Consider the following 24,536-nt stretch of genomic DNA (forward strand, 5'->3'; position numbering starts at 1 on the left):
CATGCACAAGGCCTGCTGTGGTGTGGTGTGGACAGTAGTCCTAGTAGTGTGTTGGGGCTAGTACTGCCACTACGAGAGCTGCTGGGCATCCTGGCACATCCATGTTGACTGCCATCTGCTGGTGTCTCTGGCCTATGTCCACACATCCATTGCACCACTCCCACCACACGTTCTAGCACAATCATACCATGGTCAAGGAGGCCAACCATCTCACCCCACCATCTATCCATGATCTCGGTATATTCACGGAAGGCACCAGCGAGTTCATGGAGGTTGCCACTTACAGCTGCAAAAGCAGACCTTTGTAGCCTCAGACCTCCTCCCATGAGCACCACAGTACATATGCTGATGTGGTGGTCTTCCGGATATCTGGCTATGCCAACTGTGACCCGACACAGTTGGCATGGACATCACACTTTCCTGGTCATTGCCACCTAGCGCCAACTGTCCCTCTGCTATGACCACATGTGATGGGGTTTGTAGGGGCACTGTAACTGTGTCCGGCTTGGGGTGGCTAGGAGGGTGATAACACACGTTGGCACAGTGTCGGCCTCTGACAACCCCACCTGTGCCTCACCTGTACCATCATCATCATCAGTGTCTCTAGGGACACCTACCTCAGTTTACTTGCAGGAGGGACACTGACCCACCTCGCCACCTGTGGGGGAAACAAATACACATGTTAAGACCTGTACAGCATTGCATAACAGTGCACACACTCACACACACTGACACTAACAGCCACCTTACTACCTCACTTTTCCTGGGTTTACAGACAGTCCCACAGTCAGTTACATATGTTCCCCATCCTGCATGGCACTTGCTAATATACATGCATCACTACTGTCCATTAACATATCATTCCTCTCCATGCCTACATGTGTGGTTACAACACCTGACCTATTACTCCATTGCCTCCCTGACTTGGGTGGAGTAGGTTGTACATGGCCTCACTGCTGTCACCCTGTATTACCCTCTGTATGGGCAGTAATGGTGTACGAGGCCCCTATATGGTTGGGGCTGCTACATTCACTACATATGTCACACACCAGACCCTTATACTACAGTCTTTCTCAGTCCATGCCACATCTGCTGCACAAGCAACCCATCATGCGGACAACAGTACTACCTGGATACTCTCACTGATGTGCTGTGGTAATTCCCCATTGCATTTGTAGGGCTGCATATGTGGGTAGCCGGTTACCTATCTGCTGCTGGCAATATGATGTGTATACCAGGTAAGTACTTCACCTCCCAATGCATGCTCCATGCTGCAGACCTTGCTATGCTATCAGCTGTCCTGTGTTCACATACCTGACAGGTTGTCCCAGTGTCCCATGTCTCACTCCATGTACAGCACAATCCCAAGGGGAAGTACTGCCATGTGGTCAATCCGACTATCATCTGTGCATACATGGATGCACACACACACACACACACACACACACACACACACACACACACACACACACACACACACACACACACACACACACAAACATAAACATCCCACACTCCTACATGTGGATTTGCACAACATTTGTACACACAGTCCTCCCATTATCCTTTTGTCTACATGCATTAAATATGGTGCTGAACAGCATGCAGTGCAAGTATGGTGACTTCATGCTAGTGGCAGTATACATGTGTGTGAGGCATGGGCTGTGTTGGTAGGTGATGGCCCTTCCACCATTTAACACTGCACTCATGTACAAAGTATTACTGTGGACCTGTTCTGCACCCTGCCTTGTACTGTGCACCATACCTTTCAGGCATAGAAACAATTGATGCATCTGTAGTACTGTGTCGGTTATGTCAGCTTCAATGCTCACAGTCCCTATGTGTTATAGCAACTCATACCTGGGATGATATGTGAACAGCTATCAGTTGTGGATGCCTGATGTCTGCATTACAGATCACAAAATCAGCAGTGCATGTATGACCAGTACATGACTATTACACTGACAACCAGCGGACCTTACCATGGCTGTGGGGGGTGCCCTATACATGTCCCATATCCCTTGGAGTGCACACACTGCTGTCACGAGTGCTGTGGGGTCAGGGTTACGTCTGCAATGTTTACTTAACTTGATTGTGTGCAGCTGCAGCCATGGCAGTGTTGAGTCACTCATGTCCCTACTGTAGGCTGTATGTCCTGCCACACTTCACATCCACATTTGACAGGATGTTAGTTATCCTGCATGTGTCTGTTGTACCCTTCCAATACCCCAGCATGGTCTCTACTGTGATGCAGTGCATTTCACAGCAACTAAACGTGAATGTGTACAGCATGCAGTATGGGTAGGTGTGTTAGATTTCTGCATGGGATATCCCATAGCTATTACATGCCCAGTTTATCATCATGAATGAACACGAACCATACTCACTGACTACAGGCTGCTGCCATGGTGGTATCATAGAGGGACCTACATAGGAGAGTGAGAAAGCTGATGTCAGTGGCCACAGCTGTGGCATTCATAAAAGGTGAGTGCAGTATTACGTTACATCAACAGTAAAATTAGACAATATTACAGCTTATACACAATTGTTTATTACTACTACACAGCAGCAGACTATGAATATGAAATCTCAGATTTGCATGATGTACCTGTACAGATGCAGATGCATACACAAGAGTGGGGTATCGATGTGCCTTGGGGCCTTACCTGCATGCTCCTCAGCTGGTGTGTCATTGGCACCCACCTCGAAGATGCGCCCTGCCAGGTGTTGATGCTGCAGGCATCCAGGTGCCACAAGGCTGCTGAGAAGCTCCTCCACATGGGTGGGGGTGGATGGGCGGGTTGCCCCCTGTTGCAAGGTGGTCCCCCCTTATGGCAAATGCACGCCGCCGTACATGGCGAAGCAGGTCGGTGCAATGATGCTGGACCTGCTCATAGCTGTGGTTATGCAGTCCAACATCACTGACCTTGTGGACTAGCTCATTCAACAGGGCAGTCCTCTCCTGCTGTTCGTGGGCTGTCTGCCCAAACAGCAGTTCATAGTGCTGTACCAGGTGGTCAATAATGATCTCTGTCTCAGCGGCGCTGTATGTGGGAAGATGACTATGCGACATGTTTCCTGGAAAACATAAAGTGGAAACAGGTCTGAGCCACCCATACAGCAGGGTTACCATAGTTCTTAATACACATATTTGTCTCCCCCCACCATATCAGCTAGAACAAACAGTTCACAGACTGCAATTGTTATGTCAGCTGCTTACCTACCATTAGGACATATGTTGTATTGTACCAAGCTTTGTGCTATGTGTATGTGCCACACTTTGTGCTATGTGTTTGTAGCCATGTTCCCTGTGGGGACACTTAACTTTGCTGGCCTGTTACAGACTATTTCACCTGCATGCCATTGTCAGTGCCACTATATATATATATATATGTGTATAAATATACATCTATGTACATATATGTGTAGATATATGCTGTATGTTGTTGATATCCCTATGTCTATATGAGTGTCTGTGTATCTGTACACATACATGTCACATTCTGTATCACACAGATATGTGGAGTGCATACAGACATCTGGTCCGCATTCTGTAACTGTCTTTCATTCACAGCTGCACTGTTCTGCCTTGCTGCAACACAGACAGGTGCCACATGTGAACACAGACTAACATTAGGGTGGTAAATATGGTGTGAGATTGCTGGTACACCTATTACACACCTATGGCATTTGTGCATGCTACATTACACATTAACATGACTGTCCTGCAAGTGGTGTGCTCTGACACCCATGTGTCTATCATGATGGCAGTACTTCCACAACCAGCTATTGTCCACACTAACATAACATACACAGATGTTATGGCTGACATCTTTGTCATTCATTGCTGATCTGCACAGTTGGCGGATATGTCCCACTGCTTACAGGGACAGACAGTATTGTCCAGAGCAGTTGTTCAGTGGGACATCATTACAGGGACAACTACAGATGGTACATATCAAACATTCAACATATATCCTATTAATCTATACCACATACTACATTAAATTACAAACAGTTATGTTTTACATACCTTTTATTTTCTGGACGGGTGTGATGCCCTCCCGGTTTTGGCTGGTAGGGTTTTGTTTCCCACTATGTGTGAGTTTTGTTGTATCTTTTCTTTTTTTTTCCTTCTCTCTCTCTCTCTGTCTCTCTCCCTCTCCAGTAGAACAATTGAGTTGGTTTGAATGGATTGCAGCATGGCTTTTGTAGGGGATGCACATGATCAGGTGATGGGCTCTGCACCAGTGTGCAACAGTTGCTGACTGCGTGCAGCCTGCTGTGTAGTGATTCAGTTAACCAATGTCATGGCAACCCAGTACTATAAATTGCTTACTCATGTTGGCGTTGTCCCTTCACCTTTCCAGTATGGAGGACATCCTTCCTGTATGTGGGCATCAGTGTTACAGATGGCAGGTTGCAGTACCTATTACAGCAGGTCTTGCAGACTCAGGGCAACTACACAATTGAAAGAAGTCCCAGACCTACAGACAGAGTGAGTAGTGTTGTTATGTACATTGTATATTGCTGGTTTTGCAGTGTTTGCGTGTACATAGTAGTTTAGGATGGAATGCAGTCTGTCTGCATAGCTCTCAACAGTGTACCTATCCACATGATGGCCAGTGGATTGTCTGTTTGCTTTTGCCTATGCACCACACAGGTCTTGTCCTAGATATATCCCCAGCAATCTGTCTGTTGCATGCTAGCAATACATGGCTAATTTCATTTGTGTTCCTGATGTGTTATTCCTGCATAAGGGTATGTTGCAATGAATCCTGTAACACCAGCAATATGCAGGGTGTGTAACAGCAATATTACATGTATAGCCCTGTGTTCCTGTCTCTGTCCTCCACATATATGACTGGCTTTGTCCTGCTGTGATATGGTTAGGGGTTGTTCGGTATTGGCCTATCATTATTTACTGCTAGCATTCTTGCTATCATCCCAGTCATATCGTGGACTCCCACAACATTTGTTGGTCAGGGTCCATACATGTGTCAGATACATAGACAGTAGCACAGGTAATAAATGTCCCCCTAGGCCTTGACTACAGGGTGTAACTGGCGGCTGCTGAACTATATCTGTTATTGTTTATCGTTACCTATCTTGATGGCAAATCCTTTGTCTACAGTTGTACAAACTGACGAGCTTGGGCTGGACAGCATAGTATGTTATATATCTGCACTGTCTACATCTACTGTTTTGTGTGGGCCTTGCATTCCTCACTGATTAAAAAAGTCCAGATCTATGTGCTGTACGTAATGGCATACATTATTGTAAAATACATCATTAAAGGTTGTCTGTGTATACATACCTGTGTGTCGTCTCGTGTCCTTTGAATAGTGAGTGGGTATATATATATAATGCAGTACTCCTGTTCAAGTATGAATGTCATTTAGTAGGTTATACAGCAAAATGATGCTGATATACTGATTTCACATGGAAAATAGAATGTGCTGCAGTGGGACTTGAACCAGGAATGTGTGCACATCAGGTGGATGCTCTTCACCACTACACTATTGCAATTCTGCTTAATTTGCATATTTCTACCTTAATGTCATACCCATGCTCCCTTTCCCCGGCCCCCAAGCTCCACATACACAGCATCCATCTATTCTCCAGTTTCTAGCCCTGCCATAACACACCTCCACACATTTCCCTCTCTGCACATCTCAGTACTCCTCCATGTTACTGTCTTGACGCAACCTTCTGCAGGCTCTTCATCCATTTAGTCCACATATGTTTGAGCCTTCCCTTGATCCTCCTCTGATACTGGTGGAAACATCATTGTGACACACAAAGTCTGGTTCATCCTGCCAGGGACGGACCTGCTGTTGTGTCATGAGTAGACTTTGCTGGTCTACACTGTTTCTCTCACTGGTAGCATCCTGCCAGGGATTTGAGAAGCAGCGGTTTGCTCTCACACCAGCCTCATCTACCGCATCCACGGATGAAGCATGCCCCCACGGTGTGCCCTGTTTTCCATTCCTCTCTTCAGTATTATACAAGACTACTGTTCTCACAGTATGTGTGGACAGGCACTGTTCATTGATACTCATAGACTGCTCGGAATACTGTGATTGAGCAATGTGTATATGTTTGCTGGTATTAATCCACATACTTACATACATTTCCTATACTGTTGACTGACTGTGCTGGATGATATGTTTGTGATAACAACAGCTGATTGTATATCTGCCATGCCTTCGTGGTAACTCACTTGGACTATAGTGTGCAGGGTGGGGGGGCCCTGGAAGTGCTGATTATTTTGTTACTGGGCACGACGAGAGCTGTTGGCTACAGAGTGACTAAGGCACTGTGGGGGAAGTGTAGGCAGGTATGTGCTGGTGTGCGCGAGGCTCAGACTTGCTGACCTCGTGGTTACGGAGTCTTATACTGGGTTGGTCTCCACATTGCTTAACCAGTGTGGGCATTGCTTACTGCTGCCCAAACAGGCATAATCCCACTTGCTGCCACATACCCCCGTGCTGCTTCATTAACATGTCGGTATTATACATGCTTAAGTCAGGTGTAAATGCCAGGTATGACTGTTGATGAAGGTCAGTGTAAGGTGAAGTGGGATTCCAGTTTAGCAGTTCTGGATAGGTTACACTCAGGTATTCGGGTTAGGTTTAGTTATGTAATACCTGTGTTGTAGAGTAGATGTGAATAGTGAAGGAGTAGGTAGGTAGGTGGAGGGGGGACATTTTAACTGTATAGTAGGAAGTTGGACTGATTGGTGGGGAAGCAGTAATGCAGGTTCGCAGGATGTTGGGATTTGTATGCGAGGCAGGAAAGGAGGTGTTGGTGTCACTAGTCAGTGTAGGGGTATGGAGTGTAGTTGGGGAGGTGGACTTTACCATGTGGTGAGCAGGTGGTGATCCACATGCGCTTGAGGTTTCCCTTCATGTGTTATTTACATGTTTCGTGTGGGACAGCTGTGGTAATATACGTGGGTTGGGGGTTCCAGATTCTGCCAATATAGTTGTGAGGAGGGTGTCATCTACTTGTGACTGTGAACATTACTAGTAATGAAACAGGGGTCAATAGGTAAGTGGTGTTATTGGGCCACACAGAGGGGCTGATAGTAGGGGACATGTCCAGGGATGTGCAGGAAGGCTGGCCATTTCTTTTACTGCGACAGCTGTGTATATACCCTGCATTTGGGGGTAGGTTTGGACACACACCCCTGGGTGGGGGTGAGGACAGCAATAATGCCTTGTAATGCCACTTAGTTCGGCTTACATGCCTAAAGTGGGGTGTTGCCACCATGTGTTCTTTGGTGTCATTTAGTGGGTTTGTAACAACACTTCTGGTTATACCATCCTTTGCCATGTAAACTAGACTTTGCTGCAGTGGGTCTCGTACCAGGCATGGCTGCTCGTTAGGCGTCGGCTCTGCCCAATGCACACTATTGCTTACATCCCTGGGGCGGTCCACATAGAACCGCTCCAGCCAACACCTTTAGGTTCATAGGTTAGTACAAGGATAACTGCCCTTGCGAGCCATTGTAAGCCTAGCCAATTATTCCTTGTGAGACTCAAACCCCTCACCTTCTGTTTATAAGGCAAACACCTTAACCATTAGGCCACCATCTGAACCTGTATAGTAGGAACACCTAGGCCCATAATTTCATACCCATAGTTCCCCCCTGCACCTCTACTTCAGCACTCTTCCTTACTCCAGGTGCAGGTTGGGTCTAAACACACCACTACACACTTCCCACTCTCCACTTCTCGGGACCCATCACGTACGTTGTCTCGCCCCATAGGTCATCAGGCTTCCCCAACCTTGTCGTCCAGGAACATGCGTGCCCTGCCATAGGTTATCTGTGTAATAGCTGGAAACCTGAATATGCATACAATTTTTGGGTTGTCCTGCAAGGGACATTCTTGTCTTTGTTTCAAGATTAGACTTGGCGGGTCTCTCCCACTGGTAGTATCCTGCCTGTAGTCTGGGAAGCAGTGGTTTGTTTACTTTTATTGTGTGTTTGTATGTTTCACCTGTCTAGCTGGGGGGGGGTTGAGCTACATGTTACACGTTTGATGATTGAGCCCCACACTGCATTGGCAAGGCCTGTGAACATATGTAATTCTTAACTGCTTTATCATATCCTAGCTATATATCTGTGTATATTTACACACACACACACACACACACACACACACACACACACACGCATATATATATATATATATATATATATATATATATATATATATATATATATATATATATCTGTATATGTATGTATATATATATATATATATATATATATATATATATATATATATATATATATATATATATATATATATATATCTGTATATGTGTATATATATATATATATATATATATATATATATATATATATATATATATATATATATATATATATATATATATATATATATATATATATATATATATATAAGCGACATGTGGATGTATGGGTGTCTGCATATGTATATATCTGTATGTGGGTATTTATATATATGTCTTTCTATGTATGTATACATTTGTACTACAGAGAGGGAGAGGTATATCTCCATGAAGAAACTCCAGCTCTATTCAGTCGCATACCGCCTACTCACAGGCGATCTATGCCTGATGTACAAGGCCATGTCAAATCCGGAATTAATGGACTGCTCCACCTCAGAAAATCCAAATCCACCAGAGCCACAAGAGCAAGAGATTTGAACCTCAACACAGAAATAAATAGGACATGCTGGAGGGACAGATTCATAACCCAGAGGCTCCCTACACTCTGGAACAGAATCCCAGTCCATGTTAGACAGAGCCCCTCACTGACTCTCTTCAAGAGAAATCTTGACGAGTGGATGGGAGATCGTAGGTTTACCCCGGGGGTCATCTCTGTGTCACTACTAGACAGAGGCACAGTAAACTAAACCCTAAATGGGCAGAGTATTCTCATTACAAGGGGTGGCGAAAGCCACACACACTCTGGCTAGGCTTATAAATGCCCTAGGGCAGATAGCCTAGTATGAACCTATGAACCTATGTAGTTATGGGTATATATACACACACATATCTCTACATATTTAGCTACATATCCTTGTGTGCCACGTATGCTTTGTGTTACCTACAACTAACTCCGTTAGTGTACACAAAGTCACACATGAAATCTATTGTTAGTACCAGGTAATCATTCGTCCCATGCGGGACAGCCCGAACATTGGGTATACAACCTTCGTCTACACCCAGAGTTACATAGGTACCCATGGCTATGTGCATGGATGGCGGCGTGTGCCAGACCTAGGATACTTGGGTCGAGACAACATAAGGGATGGATCCCGAGGGGGGATGTGTGGAGGGGAGGCAATATGTGGTGCTGTGATAGCTATGGGCCGGTACCCAGCGTTGAGATGGTGGCTGCGTGTGTGCAACGGGTGGGGGGAAGTGGAACTGTGGGTAATGAATGTATGGGTCAGGGATGGCCTTGGTTGGATGGGCCTGTACTGCTCAGGCCGCCTAGTGGGTGGGGGAGAGGGGGATGTGATGTCAAAATGTGGAACATGACCGAGGGCTAATTTAAACCCCTATTTCAAGGACACACGTACATTACATTGAGCTTGGCAGTGTTTTGCAGGGTGGATGTGTTCGTCTGGGCGGGGGGGGGTATGCCAATTCGTATGTGACGTATTTTGTTTGGGGCCTGTCAAGGCCTTTCATGGTGCATGTGGACATATATGTGTCTGTTAATCTACCATTGCTATCTACAGATGTTTGACCATATATACCTCTGTGGGTGTATATAATTGCTTACATATGTTTAACTATGTCCGTATATACCTATATATATGTATATATCTCTGGATATATATATATATATATATATATATATATATATATATATATATATATATATATATATATATATGTGACATCTATAGCTATGTTGTATCTATTTAGATAGTAATATATTTGCACACACACATCCATCTAACTGTAGGTATATATTCTTCTGTGCTGTTGCATGACTGGACTGGATGATATGTTTCTGAAAACATCAAATGCATTTGTATCTGTCATGGCTTAGCGGTAAATCCCTTTGTCTATGGTATGCAGGGTTCTTGCTTTGAGCCTTGCAGGAGCTGTTTATTTTGTTGGTGGTGCAGAACACCGGCAGTTGGATACTGAGTGATTAAGGCAATTTAAAGCAGTTGTAAGTGGGTTTGTGCGAGGGTAAGCACTGCCAACATCTGGTTATAGTGTCTTACACTCAGTCAGCTGCGATATTGCATAACCTGTGTAGGCAGTGCTTACCCCTGCGCAAACAGGTGTAAACCCGCTTACTGCTGCTTAAAAGTGCATACTGCTGCTTAGCTCCATGCTCATTTCTTTAAAAGAAAAGAAAAAAAGGCTGATAGGAAAGTGCTGAAAAAGGGCACAAAGGGGGAAAGACAGTGGGGAAAATATCTAGGCATGTGCAGGAAGGGTGTAGGGAAGGTCCATAGCTGCCCATTTTTCTACAGCAGCAGCTGTGCATATACACTGAATTTGGAGGTAGATTTGGACACTCAAACCCCTGGGAGAGGGGTGAAGACAACATAAATTCATAGTGATGCCAGTTAGACCAGATTACATGTGTCCAGTGGACATGTGTGCGAAATGGACAGCTATGTATGGGGCGAGTTTTTTTTGTGGGAACAGATTGCCCTTTTTTTTTCAGGTGAGAATGGGATGTTGGGGAGGGGGTAGTAGGTATATTTGAGGAGAAAGGTTGGGTAGGTTAACAGACAAGACAAACAACAAACATACAGGGGTGGTATATGACATGTGTGGGGTAAACACCGTGGACAGGGCGGGGGTGTTTGGAAGTCGCAAGCCCATGAGTCCCAAATGGAAATAGTGGGACTGAGGTCCCCACCCATGGGCAGTCACCACTGCACCTTCACGGCCCCAAAGGTGGCCATGCTGGGGCTGTGTAGGAGAGGCAGGCTCACCCTCTAATTGCACCACTCGGCCCTCAAGCTGGCATAGCTGGTCTCGAACAGCCCTATTGATCTCCCTACGCACCATGTCCCGGACCTGACGACGGGTGACTGGTTCCTCTCTGCTCCCGCTCCCGGGGGGCCGACACCCATCCCCTGCAGTGGTTCCATCTGAAGGTGGTTCAGGGCCTACAGAGGAGGCAGTCCCAAGCTGGGCTCCAGACGTGCTGGTGCCCGGTGCCATGGACAGCTGAGGTGGGACAGGTGGGTCCACTGGGACTGGCCTTCACATACGAGCTATGGTGTTGCAGTGTACAGACAGATATGGGTTAGTAATAGTCAACAACATTCAGGATTAGGTATAAAGGCATGCATAGGTATACCCAATAACCCAACACACCAGATGTAACACAGTTGCAGAACAAACAGAACACATGCATATATGGAACAACAGTGGTCATTACAACAGCATGCAGGTTTCATTGATGGCAACAGGCCACCAATATGGGGGTATTTTAACATGGCACATCTATAGCAACAAATGTGAATATGTATAAACCAACAGGACATATGTCCCAACAAAACTTTGGAGTATACACATACCGATTGAGGTGTGTCATTGGGTTATTTTTGCACATATGGTAGGGGTGAGAGAGAGAGTTCAATTAACAACTAATATATCCCTGTAGTTTTCACTACATTCATAGTCACTGCAGTGATCTGTCCCTTACATGTATTATTACACTACCCAATGGCCTTATATTGTACAATGGTATGTTTATAGATTATTATATACGTGACCTGTGTCTTACATACAGGCGTGACAAGATGCAGGTGTTAATGCAAAATATGTTGAGAATTGCTCTCATACACTTTGGGTGAGATGCTGGAATGACAGGTTTGTTTTCATATACATTCCCTGGCTCTGTACATGTCTGACTATCAGTTATATGTCATTAACAGCTGCCTACATTTCTTGGATCATCACACTGATTTTTCAGGGGAACAGTGTACCAGGCTGGTGATTTTGGGCCATTTATCTGGACATGCTGGACAGATTGGAACAGTTACGGGGTATGAATATGCATACAACTTTCTATTTGAACATTCTAGCAAATTCTGTACTGTTGTTGGGTGTAATTATGCATACAGCTTTCTATCTGAACATTGTAGCAAAATCTGTACAGTTGTGGGGTATGATTATGCATACAACTTACTAGCACTCCCGGGATTCAAACCCCTGCTGTGTGTGACAAAAAACTTACAGTTAACATCACAGTACACAGTGCTATCAGGGAAATGATGTCAAGCTTTCTAATGTTTTCTGTCTAGGTCTCCCTCACTTGTACAATATGACTGAACTCTTGGCACTTCCAACATTGTTATACAGACCTTCATACCCATTTTATCTGCATACCACAGTGTGGGTAACACTGCTTAATACAACAGTACTATTTATAGTATGCAACAGTTCAACAACATATGAATGAAGAGTAAACAGAAATACTCCAGGAGTTATACCTTTATTCACAGAATAGTACACCTTTATTTCTACTGGTATGACACTTTCTCAGGCTCTTATATTTATTTGTTATGACAGTACATGCAGAATAATTACTAACCTGCCTCATGATGCAGCCTTTGCAACCCAGCATCATGGGCTTGCTTGTTCACAGCCCACTCATCTGCAGCTGTCAGAGAAATACAGTGATATTTAGCCATACCTCTCCATAGTATACACAAGCTAGGCATTTATTACCTACTTAGTAGAATGAGTACTTAGTACTTTGATATTAGGCATCTGACAAGATTCCTGGATCCACTGTTCCAGTACATCCCCCCTCCACTACTTCAGGTCAGCATGGTGGTGCCTGACCTGCTCACCAGTTCGGGGGGATACCTGTGACACTGGTGAGGTCATGGGTGAGACTGTCCCAGGCCTCCGTTTTATACTGCGAGCCCTGGTACTGGCCCTGTAGTAGTCTCCCCTCATGGTGTTTTACCAGGAGCCATACCATGATTTTTGACTCCTGGATGCCCCAGCAGCCATTCTGCCTGCAGTAGGAAGCTACAACCAGTTCTGGGTAGTATTCATGCCTGTGGGGTTTAAATATGGCCAATTTCCCGCATTTTTCCGTGATTGACTGGTTTTGAATAGGCTAAGCTATGGGCACACCTGCTTACCTAAGGTTGGCACTGCTTAAAGAGGTATACTACTAGGCAGATTGAATTGGCTGCCTTACACATTGCTTACACTTACTAGGTTGAGCTGTGCAGTGGTTAGCATTGCTTAATAGTTGATTAGCATTTAATTTGCCTTTTGGCAGTGATTTACTATTCATTACAGGTTATATATGTATCTGGTATCCATGATTCATGTGTACATACACTGTATGGGGTCCTGGGGACTTCTACACTTTATACAACAAAACCTCACATCTATGCTTACTGCAGTACTCCAGTTCACATATTTATGTTATGTAGCAGGTTATACAACATCACACTGTACATAGATTCAGTTCACATGTTTGGTCTGATTTTCCTGTGGTGAAGGTTAGTTTGCTGATACCTCATTCATATGGATTGCTATGATGGCTTAGTGGTTAACTAATGTGGCTATAGTGTACAGGGTCCTAAGTTCGAGCCTTGCAGAAGCTATTTATTTTATTGCTGTGCAGAACATGGGCCGTTGGGTACAGAGTGATTATGGCACTTTACAGTAGTTGTATGCAGGTGTGCGCGGGTTTGCATGGAGCTAAGCACTGCTAACCACCAGTTACAGTTTCCAACACACAGTTAGCTTCTACTTTGCTTAGTCTGTGTAGGTAATGCTTCGCCCCGCACAAATGCACTTAAACATGCTTACTAGTGCTTATATAAGCTTACTACTGCTTATTTGTGCTTAACCCTGCTTACTAGTGCCTTATTAATACAGTAGTTCAGTTCACATATAAATGTTATTTAGTAGGTTATACTGCAAATATATGAGAAAAAAATTTCATATATAGATTTCATATGGAGAATGGTATTTGCTGCAGTGGGACTCGAACCGGGAATGCCTGCTTGTTAGGCAGATGCCCTGCCCAACACACTATTGCTGTGCTGCTTCATTTGCATATATCTTCCTTGTTATCCTCTTCAGCCTTTCAAGCTGCTTTGACCATAGCTAAGCATTGGGCACACCCGTGCACCTATGGTTAGCTGTACTCGGATTTAAGAAATATATAACGTTTTTTCTTCGGTTTATTTATATATACTGTTGCTGTTGTACACATTGGGGACTGTTAGTGGGGATATGAGGATGCCTATGCGTGGCCTCGCTCATTTATTTCCACTTTCTGCTTTTCTACTTTGCAGGGGCATGTTTATTCTGAGAGCTTTGCTCTCAGACACGCCCCCTGCACTCGTACACGCTCTGTGTATGCCTAGGAGGTCGAGCAGCGTGCCTTCATTAATATGCATGGTGTGTTGCCGTCCTGCTCCTAAGTGGCCACTTCCGTGCACGACTAGACTAGTCCTGCATTTAAGATTAGTAAATCCGGGGGATTGATATTAACCCCCCACAGCCAAACAGGTCTGCTCTGCAATACAATACCAACTGTTGCAAGTCCCATAACCAGGACCCGACACAACATTGGCACAAGATGTTAACAGTAATCCATCCCACCTGTATGATGTCAGGCTGGTATCAATAACATATCATGCAGTACAGTCTGGCTACCATAGGGAATGCACAATGTGGAACATATATGCAGATACATATACATATATACATATATGTGTAACTGCACATACACACACACAGATATGTATAGGAGGATACATATTTAGAGGGTGCACACCATACAGAACAGCCAGTATGGCTACAGTTGCCACCTTACCAACTGGACATTGTATGAGTCACCCATACAAAAGACATTTGTTGCCTGAAACATATACCCACAGAGAGGTCAAAGGATATAACACCACCCACAGGTTTGCATACATGCGAAAGCTATATTTGTGTACTATTACAGTTGTATATGCCATGTCATATAGCTGTTTAGACTCTGAAATACATATAAACTCTCAAACAGATCAATTAATACAGTATTCCGGAAAGCATAATATATGTTGCTGTCCAGGCCATGGCCTTCAAGTAGTACAACAGTAAAGACAGACTGGGCCACAGGGTAATGTGTCAATCAACAGTAAGTAATTCAGATGTATAGTCCAGCAGCCTCTATCTACACTCTGTTCACAATCCCTAGGGGGTAAAGACTTCAGCTGACACAATGGGATGTATCTGTTACATAGCAAGGCATGACTGAAACCATCACAATCACACTGACAAACAGAACAGTCTGTATGGCAGAAAGCAGTAGGCCTGCATTTACCCAAGGTGAATTGTATGGTAATGTACATCCAGATACCTTAAGGCAGCTTACTCCTGATATCCCTCACATGATGTAACAACCTAGGTTATTTATGGTGCATCCCCACCACAGACTGACATACAGGGGCATATACCACTGTTACATGTACTGACCTCTGGACTGCAGAAGGGCACACATGTATTGTGCAGATTAAGCCCACACATATATGGACCCAACCCCACAATATGTGTGGGGGCCACAACAGCAGTGGAATGATGGCAGGAATAGCAGCATGACATAATCACAGGCCACTACATAACAACCCCTTACCACATGTCATATTGACAAAGCCTGGTATGTAGGTGGAGGACAGAGGCTGGAATACAGACCCATATGTGAAATAGTGTGATAATACACTAAGTAAGTTGCTGGTGTTAAAGGATAGTCTGCAACATACCCTTAGTCAGGAATATGAATTTAGAAACAGACAGAGATGTAGCCATGTACTGATAGCACTCAACACACACACTGCCAGTGATATATCTGACACAAGACCTGTGTGGTGGACAGGCAAAACATAACAGGCACACCTCTGGCCATCAAGTGATTAGGCACACAGTTGAGAGCTATGCAGACAGACTGCAGTCCATGTTAAACTAGTATGTACACACAAACCCTAAAACACTGGTGATATACAATGCATACAACAACACTACTCACACTCGGTTTGTAGTTCTGGAACACCTCATACAAATATGTAGCTGGCCTGAGTATGAAAGTTCTCTTGTAAGAGGTATTGCTACCTGCTGTCTGTAACACTGCTGCCCACACACAGAAAGAATGTCCACCATACAGGAAAGGTAAAGGGACCATGTCCACATGATGTAGGGATTTATAGTAGTGTGTTGCCATGACAATGGTATTGGAAGCACTACACAGCATGCTGCATGCAGGTAGCAAGTGGAGGACACTGAATGGTGCAGAGGCCATCACCTGATCATGTGCATCACCTACAAAAGCCATGCTGCAATCTATTTCAAGCAGCTCGATTCATTTACTGGAGAGAGAAAGAGAGAGAGAGAAAGAGAGAGAGAGAGAGACAGAGGAAGAAAGAGAAAACAGATCCACAACCAAAGCCAGAATCACAACCAAACCAAAAACAAAAACAAAGGAAGCAAGCTAAGGCCATAGCCAAGGAGAAAAAAAACTCCTACAAGGACACCATCCAAAGCAGACCTCATTCTCACAACAGGTATGTGAAGTATATATGCATGCAACTGACTGTAGTACTTAGTCCATAATACTGGTGTAGATGATGTGGAATTATATATATGTGCCATCAGGTGTAGCTGTTGTAATGATGTTCAGCTGAACAACTGCTATGGACAGTAGTGTCTGTCCCTGTGGGTAGTGGGCCATAGCTGTCAACTGTGCAGAGCAGCACCGACTGACAAGATGTAAACCATCATAGTGTGTGTTGTGTAATGGAAAGGATGTATATTACTGTGGCCAGTAGCTGGTGGTGAGTATTGTAGCATGCCGAAATGCCATATGTGTGTAATAGGCTTACCTGCAATCTGGCCATATATAAACCCCTGTAATGTTAGGCTGTGTCCATATGTGGCACCTGTCTGTGTTGTAGCAAGGCAGAACAGTGCAGCTGTGCAGGAGGGAGAGTTAGAGATTGTGGACCTGATGTCTGAATGTACCCCATATATAGGTATGTATGTATGTATGTATGTATATATATATATATATATATATATATATATATATATATATATATATATATATATATATATATATATATAGGCAGCAGCCTTTAGCTGGTGAGTATGGTTTATGTTGATGCTTGCCAATACACTGGGCATGTAATGGCTATAGTATATTCCATGCACACATGTAACACACCTACCCATAATGCATGCCATACATTCTCATGTATTGTTGCTGTTAAATGCACTGCATCACAGTGGTGACCATAATGGGGTATCTGAATGGTATGTCAGACACCTGCAAGATAACTAACATACTGTCATTGTGAAATGTGTCCACAGGGATGAACATAATGGTGGGACATATGGCCTACAGTAGGGACATGTGTGAAACATCACCCTTATATAGTGCAACAACAGTGTATATACCAGTATTACAATGATGACTGTTACAGATCTAGACTATGGCATAACATAATACTGTGGTCCACATTATTAGCTGGGACTAGGCTGTAACAAGTGGTGTTCAGTGTATGGGACACTGCAAACTGATACACATGTGTAGGCCATACTTGTCAAGCATCTGCAAAAAGGCTGAAGATGGGGAGGGTGTGTCAGCATGACACACCAGTACACTGCAGCAGGGATCCTAAGGATGCTAAGAATGGCTGTCTCTGCACACAGTCAGGTTCAGAAACTGTGGCAGACATAACCCTACCCCCACAGCAATAGGGACGGCAGTGTGTGAAAACCAAGGAATGTGCACATGAGTAGACCTTGCAATCATGCAGAGTTGGGGGACATGTGTAGAGCAGACTGACCATATACTAGCAAATGCAGATGGCCCATTCTAGTATACCCCTGCCAGGAATAGTGACTGCTGTAGTACACATAAGAATAGGTACAACAAACCGTCATGATAAGGGCGTGCACACATATGCACCCACAGAGTGTATGCATGGCGATCAGCATCTGCACACCTAACACATTTCTTAGACACTGCATGTGAATTTACAGGACAAATGTCACATATCAGGCTCGTGTATTGTTAATATATGTGGTCCCATGGCAGATCAAGGAAGAGTGCATCATATCAATAAGGGTGTGTACAATCCCCATAGCCATGGTACGATCTAACATTTGTCAGTGTAATAGTATTGGATTGGTCATCCATGCACCGTTAATGTTGAGATCTGTAAACCAGACATCAGGCATTTGCAAATGACATCTGTCCACATATCATCCCAGGTATGTGTCACTGAAAAACGTAGAGGCTGTGAGCATTAGAGCAGACATAACTGACACAGTAATACACATTCAACAATGGTTTGTACACCTGTGAGGTTTGGTGCACAGTACATGGCAGGGTGCAGAACAGGTGCACAACAATACTGTGTACATGAGTGCAGTGTTTTCCAGGGGAAGGGGCATCACCTACTAACACAGCCCATGCATCACACACATGTATAGTGTTGCTAACATGGATTGACTATAGCTGCACTGCATGCTGTTGAGTACCATACATTATGCATGTTGACAGATGGGTAATGGGAGGACTGTGTGTACTATCTTTGTGCAACCTCACCTGTGTGTGTGTGTGGGGGGGGAGGGTTATTTTGTCTGTAAGTGCAATCTGGTGGAGTGGAGGGGGGTTGATGCATGTAGGATGTGTGTGTGTGTTTGTGTGGGTGTCCATGTATGCACATGTAATTGTGTGGCTGTTCATACGACAGTACTTCCCTTTGGGATTGTGCAGTACATGGACATGGACTGACACATGAGACACCAGGAACACTTGTCTGATATGCAATCACAGGACAGCTGATAGTATAATAAGGTCTGTAGCATGAAACATGCATTGGGAGGGAAAGTAGACACCAGGTATATCCTTAATATTGCAATCAGCAGAGAGGTGAACGACTACACACATATGCAGCACTACGGAGGCATTGGGGAATTACTAGATAACACCAGGGTGTGTATCCATATATTACTGTTGTCCACATGACAGGTTGATTGAGCAGCAGATCTGGCATATACTGAGCAATACTTACACATGACACTCCAGTGTGTGACATTATGGAGTGAACGTAGTAGCCCCTAACATATAGGGGCCATGCTCACAATGTCCGGACATACACAGAGTGAACACTGGATGACAGCAGTGAGGCCATGTAAAACCTACTCCCCTCAGGTCAAAGAGATAATGGAGTAACAGGTCTTGTGTTGTGATCACTCATCTAGGCATTTAGAGGAATGATACGTTAATGAGTGGTATTAATGAGTGTATGTTACCAAGTGTGAAGCAGTATAGGGAAGTTATGTGAATAAATGTGGGACTGTCTGTAAAATCAGGGAAAGGTAGGGATTAAGGTGGAATGTGTGTGTGTGTGTGTGTGTGTGTGTGTGTGTGTGTGTGTGTGTGTGTGTGTGTGTGTGTGTGTGTGTGTGTGTGTGTGTGTGTGTGTGTGTGTGTGTGTGTGTGTGTGTGTGTGTGTGTGTGTGTGTGTGTGTGTGTGTGTGTGTGTGTGTATACTGTTATGCAATGCTGTGCAGGTCTTAAAGTGCGTTTCTTGTTTTCCCCCACAGGTGGCGAGGTGGGTCATGTTCCCGCCTGCATGCAGTCTGATGTTGGTGTCCATACAGACACCAAAGATGATGATAGTACTGTTGAGGCACAGGCGGGGTTGTCAGGGGCCGAAACTGTGCCATCATTTGACATCCCCCTCTTAGCCACCCCAACCCCGCACACAGTTACAGTGCCTATACATACCCCATCACCAGTGGCCATAGCAGAGGAACAGTTGGCGGTTGGTGGCAGTGCACAGGAGAGTGTAGCATCTATGCCTACTGTGTCTGGTCACAGCAGGCATAGCCAGATGTCCAGCAGGGCACCACATAGGCAGATGTATCAGGGTGCATGTGGTAGGGCCACTGGTCATCATGCCCCTGGCAGAAGCACCACAACTGGTACCACCCCATGAATGTTTCAGACTGTCATGGGGGTGCAGGCATGTATGGAACTGTACACCACCAGACAGGGCCTGAGGCTGCATAAGACTGCTGTCACATCTGCAAGCGACAACTTCCATGAGCTGTCTTGTGCCCTCCATGATTATACTGAGGTCATGGATAGATGGTTGGGTGAGATGGTGGGTCTCATCGACCATGGTTTGTCTGTGCTTGAACATGTGGTGGGAGTGTGCCAATGGTCACATGGACGTAGGCCAGCAACACCAACAGCTGGCAGTCAATGTGGACATTCTAGGACACCAAGGTGTTCCCATAGTGGCAGTACCAGCCCCAGCACTGCAGGAGGGTGCTGTCCACACCACACCACAGCAGGCCATGTGCACATAGCCCTGGCCAGTCCCAGGAGGGACCTGGTTCCAGCGGACATCTGTCATCATTAGGGGAGAGTAGCACATCAAGGTCTGTACCTGGATATGCCCATGGAACCCCTGGCAGCCACAGTCCATGTCCACGGCTGAAGGCAGTGAACTGCACACCCTGCCAGGTATGGTCTGCAGCTGTCCAAGAAACACCTGTATAGGGCAGCCACATAGCAGAACTGTGTGCCCGCACACTATACGAACACACCTAGGGAAACTCCATAACTACACACGCCACATCACCATGCCCATTTCAACTAATTACACCCATCACCCACACACATGGTGTCAAGCGTATGGCCCCCTCGGTCTCTGGCAAACCAACAACACACCCTGTGCATATGATGATACCTGTGCCACATCCGTATCATCCATAACATCAATGCAGGGACAGGCTAATATGGTTCTGATTCAAATGGTGACTGTACTACAGTGTACCAATGTACTGCAGTGTAACATGTTGTCAGGAGTAATGTTTAATGCATACATGTCAGGTAGTGTAGCTGTCCAGCAATGATGCATTATATCTGTTAGTAACACTGGGTGATTGTGGTCTCCATAATGTTATCCATTTGTCATAGGTGTATATCTGTCAGCAGGAGGATGGTCTGCAGTCGTATTCCACAAGGGGTATGGCACTGTGGTGATACCATGTCTGTGACATATCCAGGGTGCAGTTGAACATGTTACAGGTTTGTATAACAGTTATTGCCTGTGCCACATGGATAGGTGACCCGCTTGGACATGTATAATCAGCAACCTGATGTAGAGCCATCGACATGCATGCACACTCTTACTTGGCAACACTGGGACTAGACCCTACCTGGGTATGTAGTGCTACTGTGGTTTGTGGCTTTCATTGTACACACCACACAGTGTTTAGGGTGAGGTGTGTTCCAGGTTACTTGTTATATGCAGAGCATCCCCAGACATGTGCAGTATGGTAATGGGGGATGTAATGGTTGTATATGGACAATACATAGTGTGACATACCATCATATACACATTAAAAGACACATAACAGGCAGACACACACCTGAGTGACCTGGGCCTCTCGTTGCTAACTAACTTGTCAGTGTGTCCAGTGTGTTACAGGTTGGTTGCACACAGCACATGCATAACTGGGCTGGATTGTGGTATCAGTTACCTGCATGGTTGAAGGTGTCAATGGTCACGATACAGTGGTACATGGGATATATACCTGGTGTATCATGGTGTAATGACGGTGTATGCACCCCATCCCACAGTGGATATTGTACTCACTGGAACCCACAATGACACTCTGACATACCCACCATCACACATTGCCCACGACTGCAATACAACCCATTGTATATCCCAACAGTGGTACTACAGAGATATGCATCTAATGCACATGCCACAGGCATAGTAGGGTGTTCCATTGTCATGCCTCACCTATGGGCAGCAACAACACTATCCATACTACTGTGTGGCAATGCATATTGTAATAGGGTATGTGACCTCAGAATGCTGTACCTTACAGATATACAGACATGCACACATACACACACTTGCCAGAACTCAATGGGTATCCCATGCCTATCAACCCATTTGTACAACACTGTTGTGCTGGTACTGCAAGGCTCATGTAGCCCGTTAGGGAGAGGAGCTAAACAGGGTACATGTAATGTCTGATACAGCAGCAGCCACATCTTACTATGGCAATGGGTGTTGCAATGGTTGTGAAGGGCCTCATGGTATTCCCAACTGCAGGTGTACTAACACACAGACACTGCTATCATCAGTAATGCACACATTCAACAATGGTTTGTACACCTGTGAGGTTTGGTGCACAGTACATGGCAGGGTGCAGAACAGGTGCACAACAATACTGTGTACATGAGTGCAGTGTTTTCCAGGGGAAGGGGCATCACCTACTAACACAGCCCATGCATCACACACATGTATACTGTTGCTAACATGGATTGACTATAGCTGCACTGCATGCTGTTGAGTACCATACATTATGCATGTTGACAGATGGGTAATGGGAGGACTGTGTGTACTATCTTTGTGCAACGTCACCTGTAGGTGTGTGGGGGATTATTTTGTCTGTAAGTGCAATCTGGTGGAGTGGAGGGGGGTTGATGCATGTAGGATGTGTGTGTGTGTTTGTGCGGGTGTCCATGTATGCACATGTAATTGTGTGGCTGTTCATACGACAGTACTTCCCTTTGGGATTGTGCAGTACATGGACATGGACTGACACATGAGACACCAGGAACACTTGTCTGATATGCAATCACAGGACAGCTGATAGTATAATAAGGTCTGTAGCATGAAACATGCATTGGGAGGGAAAGTAGACACCAGGTATATCCTTAATATTGCAATCAGCAGAGAGGTGAACGACTACACACATATGCAGCACTACGGAGGCATTGGGGAATTACTAGATAACACCAGGGTGTGTATCCATATATTACTGTTGTCCACATGACAGGTTGATTGAGCAGCAGATCTGGCATATACTGAGCAATACTTACACATGACACTCCAGTGTGTGACATTATGGAGTGAGCATAGTAGCCTAACATATAGGGGCCATGCTCACAATGTCCGGACATACACAGAGTGAACACTGGATGACAGCAGTGAGGCCATGTAAAACCTACTCCCCTCAGGTCAAAGAGATAATGGAGTAACAGGTCTTGTGTTGTGATCACTCATCTAGGCATTTAGAGGAATGATACGTTAATGAGTGGTATTAATGAGTGTATGTTACCAAGTGTGAAGCAGTATAGGGAAGTTATGTGAATAAATGTGGGACCGTCAGTAAAATCAGGGAAAGGTAGGGATTAAGGTGGAATGTGTGTGTGTGTGTGTGTGTGTGTGTGTGTGTGTGTGTGTGTGTGTGTGTGTGTGTGTGTGTGTGTGTGTGTGTGTGTGTGTGTGTGTGTGTGTGTGTGTGTGTGTGTGTGTGTGTGTGTGTGTGTGTGTCTATACTGTTATGCAATGCTGTACAGGTCTTAAAGTGCGTTTCTTGTTTTTTCCCCACAAGTGGCGAGGTGGGTCCCTCCTGCATTCACACTGATTGTTGGTGCCCATACAGACACCAAAGATGATGATAGTACTGTTGATGCACAGGTGGGGTTGTCAGGGGCTGAAACTTTGCCATCGTTTGACATCCCCCTCTTAGCCACCCCAACCCCGCACACAGTTACAGTGCCTATACATACCCCATCACCAGTGGCCATAGCAGAGGGACATTTGGCGGTTGGTGGCAGTACACAGGAGAGTGTGGCATCTATGCCTACTGTGTCTAGTCACAGCAGGCATAGCCAGATGTCCAGCAGGGCACCACATAGGCAGATGTACCAGGGTGCTCGTGGTAGGGCCGCGGCTCATCATGCCCCTGGCAGAAGCGCCACAACTGGTACCACCACATGAATGTTTCAGACTGTCATGGGGGCGCAGGCACGTATGGAACTGTACACCAGACAGGGCCTGAGGCTGCAGAAGACTGCTCTCACATCTGCAAGTAACAACTTCCATGAACTGTTTTGTGCCCTCCATGGTTATACTGATGTCATGGATAGATGGTTGGGTGAGATGGTGGGCTTCATCGACCATGGTTTGTCTGTGCTTGAACATGTGGTGGGAGTGCGGCAATGGTCGTGTGGACCTAGGCCAGCAACACCAACAGCTGGCGGTCAATGTGGACATGTTAGGACATCAAGGTGTTCCCGTAGTGGCAGTACCAGCGCCAGCACTGCAGGAGGGCACTGTTCACACCACACCACAGCAGGCCATGTGCACATAGCCCTGGCCAGTCCCAGGAGGGACCTGGTTCCAGCGGACATCTGTCATCATCAGGGGAGAGTAGCACATCGAGGCCTGTACCTGGATATGCCCATGCAACCCCTGGCAGCCACAGTCCGCATGTCCATGGCTGAAGGCAGTGAACTGCACATCCTGCCAGGTATGTTCTGCAGCTGTCCAAGAAACACCTGTATAGGGCAGCCACATAGCAGAACTGTGTGTATGCATTTCCACACACTATACGAACACACCTAGGGCAACCCCATACCTACACATGCCACATCACCATGCCCATTTCAACTAATTACACCCATCGCCCACACACATGGTGTC

The sequence above is a fragment of the Protopterus annectens genome, chromosome 8.part0 (genome assembly GCF_019279795.1).
Source record: "Protopterus annectens isolate FY-2018-M chromosome 8.part0, PAN1.0, whole genome shotgun sequence".
Taxonomy (NCBI): domain Eukaryota; kingdom Metazoa; phylum Chordata; order Ceratodontiformes; family Protopteridae; genus Protopterus; species Protopterus annectens.